General features: G+C 35.9%; 1 protein-coding gene across 7 annotated transcripts in view; it reads left to right on the top strand.

The window, feature by feature from the left end:
- Positions 1–1,077: 1,077 nt before the first annotated feature.
- LOC138368653 (uncharacterized) overlaps positions 1,078–5,776 on the top strand; it is a 15,144-nt gene continuing 10,445 nt past the window's right edge. For 6 of the 7 annotated variants that reach the window (XM_069331369.1, XM_069331367.1, XM_069331366.1 and 3 more), the window contains exons 1-2: positions 1,079–1,224; positions 5,504–5,683. The gene's annotated coding sequence lies outside the window, so the exon portion shown is untranslated. Of the gene's footprint in view, positions 1,225–5,503; positions 5,684–5,776 lie in introns of all 7 variants that reach the window. The other variant, XM_069331368.1, reaches the window with a different exon arrangement.

Here is a 5,776-nt window from a genome sequence, read left to right as displayed (position 1 = left end):
ACTGTTTAGGTATTAATGTATTCATTTTTTTTAATGTGTAATATGTTACTTAATCATAAACTTCTTTTGCAACATTTATATCAGTTATAAATAATTGTCGCGAAACGGCGTATGAAAAAATAAATTTCCCCAAATGAAATTAGTGTATCGGCGATCGAGCGGCCATATTTAAAAGTGTATACTCTTGTCACTGTTCTGACATTAGTTTTCGATGTACGTATTTCATTTTTGTACCAATGTGTTCGCAATAGAATGTTCTAGAAGAACATAAGTATAAAACGTCACATAAGGATGTGTTCGGCCGGCAACATATATAAAAACTACGTCGATTATACTCGTCGTGTCAATAATACAATTGTTTTACCACGCTGATTCAATGCCATACTGTTTTCTCAAATAAGCTCTTCGGCTATTAAAGAAAACGTAAATTTCATGGCGAACATTTGTAAACTATCCCCAAGTAGATCTGATCGAAATTGGAATTTATACAAATATTTATTCTCGTGTTGCCCGCCACTGTCACCCTTGAGTAACCAGAAACGGATATACAGTAAAAACTAGGCTAACTCATCCTAATCCTTGCACAAACCCTCCAGAATTTCTTTATTGAAGATCAGCAATTATTGCGCAGCTCATATTATACAGTTTAAGAATGAGATTTCCTTGTTCTAAAGGAATGAAAATAACACTGCCTTAATCTCAGTCGATTAAGGCAGTGTCTGGGATGCTCCCGGTGCCCGTGCCTGGTGCTCGTGCACCAGGCACGGCCGATAGTGTACGTTTAATTGTTCTTTTAGTGTAAATAACGGAATAAAATGTAAGACATAGTATGCAGATCTTTTTCCAGATGTCTTTTTTTTTCCTAAAGAAAACTAAGATATTGCGAATTTTGCTTAACAAGTACATTAATTATTAACTTTTTGTCGTTATTATTGTTATAATTAAAAGAATTACATCTTGTTTTTTTTGCTTATGTACAAAACATAGTCTAATAACCACAGTTCGTTGCCCCTAAATCATCACAACATAACCAGTTTACTCATGTCATCGCCCCTAAATCAACAAAAACAACCAGTGTATTATTGTAAATAATTATATCTTATGATTTCTCAGCAATGGTAAGACATTTTTAAGACTCTAACCTTCGTAAGAAGGTATGATGTATACGAACTGATCGACCGCGCTTCACAACAAAAACATGGCCACATGAGTTGGATTATTCCGGTAATATTGAACTACTGTTCATTGTTATTAGTTTAACAATACTGTTATGGAATGTCATAAGAGTTAGGGAATGTCATAAGAGTTAGGGAATGTCATAAAGAGTTAGGGAATGTCATAAGAGTAGTCACAGGGCAACCAAAGATACCCAGCTTCTGGGTACGGGATCTTTGCCCGAAACGCTATGCGTGCTAGTGGCTTTACAATAATAATAATAATTGATTTAGGAAAAATATATACATAGATGCAGAGTTACAGTACAAACATTCTGTTTGATTTATAGATAGAGGTAGTACATACAATACCTAAAGCCACTAGTACGCATAGCGTTTCGGGCAAGATTGTAAAATCATCATTATTCCTATTTTCTCTCTTAACCCCCAGTGTACCATCTCGTATATTAATAAATAAATAACCAGGTTTTTTTATGCGGCTGTGCTGAAAGCCTGACGTAAAATAAATCATTGTGTCGGAGAACAGGAAGCTACAAATTAGGCTTATATTGAGGTTCCCCCCTCCCCCCTTTCCTCCCAATTACAGGTCTGTCTAATTACCACAAGCTACCACAAGCTACACAAGCTTCACAAAGCTTCCTGGCAATACGTTAGTAATGAATAAATATGATATGTTAGGCTGACCTAACCTAACCTAACCTAATCAAACCTAACCAAATCTAACCTAACCAAATCTAACCTAACCAAATCTAACCTAACTTAACTTAACCAAACCAAACCTAGCCTAACCTAACCGATGCTTGGATCGTCGACTTGATTTGGTGTATATTTTAATCATATTGCATACTCTATGATAGCCCAAATTATCATAATTTTCAGGACAGAAAAGTGTATGAAGCATTCTTTCATGCTACATATTATCCATTTAGCTAAGAGTATAATTAGCAAATGATTCACAAAAATATTAATTACACAATTTGATAATTGTCCCAGACAGACGTAAAGATCATTGCATCCTCGTTTTCTGATGTGGTTGTTTTGTCATCCAAAGATTGTACATTATTACCTAAAATTCCAATTTAGAATATTTATTAAGTATTACTTAGTTTGCTTTCATCTAGAGTATGCACCTCCTCTCTTGGATTGCCTACCCTACATCCTTCACCAGACATTAAATATCTTTGCTTATACTAAGTATTTAAAGTGCAATCAATACCTGCTTGATGGGGTTCTGGGAGTTCTTTTACTCAGCAAGACTGGCAGTAGGCCAGGCTTGACTTGTGAGAGTTGGGTCCACCAGGCTGTTGCTTGGAGTGGCCTGCAGGCGCACATACCCACCACAGCCCGGTTGGCCCGGCACTCCTTTGAGAAAACTATCTTGTTTTCTCTTGAAGAAGTCCACGGTTGTTCCGGCAATATTTCTTATGCTCGCTAGGAGTATGTTGAAAACCGCAGACCTCTGATGTTTATTCAGTACTCTCTGATTGTGTCTATGGCACCCCTGCTCTTCACTGGTTATATTCTTCATTTTCTTCCATATTGTTCACTTCAGTATGTTGTTATTTTACTGTTTATTTATTGGGACCTGGGCCTCCAGTATTTTCCATGTGTATATTATTTGTTATCTCTCTTGTCTCCTTTCTAGTGAGTACATTTGGAGAGCTTTGAGGCGATCCCAATAATTTAGGTGCTTTATCGAGTCTATGCATGCTGTATATGTTCTCTGTATTCCCTCTATTTCAGCAATCTTCACCTGCTCTGAAGGGGAAAGTGAGTACTGAGCAGTACTCAAGACGGGACAACACAAGTGACTTGAAGAGTACAACCATTGTGATGGGATCCCTGGATTTGAAAGTTCTCGTAATCCATCCTCTCATTTTTCTGGCTGCCACAATATTTGCTTGGTTATGCTCCCTAAACTTTAGTTTGTCAGACATTATTATTCCCAAGTCCTTTACATGTTACTTTCCTACTATGGACAAATTTGATTGTGTCTTGTACCCTGTATTATGTTTAAGGTTCTCATTTTTACCCTATCTGAGTACCTGGAATTTGTCGCTGTTAAACATCATGTTATTTTCTGCTGCCCAGTCGTAAACTTTATTAATACTGTATCTACTTGTAGTTTTTCAATATCTTCAGCAGAGATAATTTTTAAGCTGATTTTTGTGTTATCTGCCAAGGATGATCCAACGCTGTGCCTTGTATATGAGTCTATATCTGATATGAGAATAAGGGAAAGCAATGGTGCAAGGACTGTATCTTGAGGTACAGAGCTTTTAACTGTTCTTGGACTCGATTTTATATGGTTGACTGTTACTCTTTGTGTTCTGTTTGACAGAAAACTGAGTATCCAGCGTCCTATTTTATCAGTTATTCCCATTGACCTCATTTTGTGTGCTATCACTCCATGGTCAAATTTGTCGAATGCGTTTGTGAAATCCGTGTACTGTATACCACATCTGCATTCCCTTTTTCTTCTAATGCCTCAGTGATTTTGTCGTAATGGTCAAGTAGCTGTGAGAGGCATGATCTTCCCGCTGTAAATCCATGTTCGCCTGGATTGTAGAGATCATTTGTTTCCATGAAAGTAGTGACCTGACTCCTGATCAATATCTCAAATACTTTTATTATGTGGGACGTTAGTGCAACTGGTCTATAATACTTTGCCAGTACTTTGCTCCCTCTCTTGTGTAGAGGGGCTATGTCTGCTGCTTTAAGCGCATCTGGTATTTCCCCCGTGTCCAATCTCTTCCTACTCACTATACTGAGTGCCTGTGCTAATGTCACTTTGCATTTCTTTATAAATATTAAATTCCATGAGTCTGGACCCGGGGCTGAGTGCATGGGCATATTGTAAAATTCTCTTTCAAAATGTTCCATGCTCGTGTTGATATTGGTTATATTTACAGGGGTTTGGATATCACGCATAAAGAAGTTGTCCGGATTTTTTACTTTCATGCTGTGTATCTGAGTGCTAAACATATCCTCATACAGCTTTTTTAGGATTTCACTAATTGTAAAATTAGTGTTATGACAAATTAGAAATTTGTCATCCTCAATGTATGAACCTTCACTAATACAAATAGGTCCAATATTGGCATTGATATTTTCTTATGATTTAGCATAAATGAAGAAATATTTTGGGTTTTCCTTTATTTCTTGAATTGCTTTTTTGTCTAGTTGCCTCTCTTCAATCTGATATGAATGCTTCAGTCTCTGTTTTATTTCTACAATCTCCCCTGTTTAAATTATTCCTTCTTTGTATGAAAAGTTGTCTGCTTAATCATTTACGTTGTTTTTTTGTCTTTTTTTGTAGTGTCGCCTGCGTTTTCTTTCTACGTTGGACCTCTTTCTGGCTTTCCTCAAAGGAACATGTTTCAGACAGACTTCATAGGCTTCAGAAGTCTGTTTTTCTATTCTTTGTGTATGATGTTTATTACTTAGAACACATTCCCATTGAACGTTTGTAAGTTCCCCATTTATTTTTGCCCAGTCTATCCTTTTATTATTATTATTAAAATTGGATTTATTGAATAACCCTTCTCACTTGTTGTTTCTCTTAGGCCTACTACCATTATTAATGTTAGTTTTCACTTCAATGTTGTCCGAGTACGTAGTGTTTGAGACAGTAATGTCGCTGATTAGCTCATCATTGTTTGTAAATATCAGGTCCAGCGTGTTTTCGTTCCTAGTTGGTTCTGTAATCTGCTGACTGGGCGAGAATTTGTCACAGAATCTCAGTAGTTCTCTGACCTGTAGTTTGTTATTTCCAGGTTGATTTCCTGCTATAATGTTATTTTTACTATTCTCCATTTTAAAATGGGCAGATTGAAGTCTGCAAAGAAGATAATATCTGGTACTGGGTTTGTTAAGTTATCAAGGATATTCTCTATTTTGTGGATTTGCTCAGTTAATTTCTCAACTGTTGAATCTTGCAGTTTGTATATTAAAATAATAATTAGATTTATATTTTCAACCCTGATTCCAAGTACCTTTACCACCTCATTAGTTGAGTTCAGGAGCACTGTTCATGCCAGTTCCTCTTTAATATACAGACCTACTCTTCCACCTGACCTTATTACTCTGTCACATCTATATAAATTATAATTTTGGATCCAGATTTCACTATCCATGTGGTCTTTTGTGTTGAATGATTTGCTCATTCAAATCATTCATTCATGATTTGCTCATTTATTTGATCATTCAAATATGAATGATTTCCCATATTGTGTGTGACTTCTGGTGAGCTTAGGTAGTTCTACATTATAATGTAATTATACTGTACTGCACAGTTTATCATAACCCAAATTATCTTTATTTTTCAGTCCTGAGAAAAGCTTTACAGCGATTATGTCCCTCATGTAATATTATCGTGAACATTAATCAACATGTCTGCAAGTGTGGCTATAGGCTTTTTGATGTCAAACGTAAAGCTCAGCCGGAAAGCCAGGCTCAGGCAAATATCAAGAGATCAGAAAAGAAAAAACATATACCTGTTGTACATGGTAAGCTCACTTATATTTTTATTCACAATGTTTAATATGGAAATAAATAACATATAATTGATTAATTTAATTTTATTTAAAGGAAATATTTTA

Source organism: Procambarus clarkii, chromosome 25, assembly GCF_040958095.1.
Source record: "Procambarus clarkii isolate CNS0578487 chromosome 25, FALCON_Pclarkii_2.0, whole genome shotgun sequence".
NCBI lineage: Eukaryota > Metazoa > Arthropoda > Malacostraca > Decapoda > Cambaridae > Procambarus > Procambarus clarkii.
Note: the sequence above shows the minus strand (reverse complement) of the source record. Positions and strands in the feature narration are given on the sequence as shown.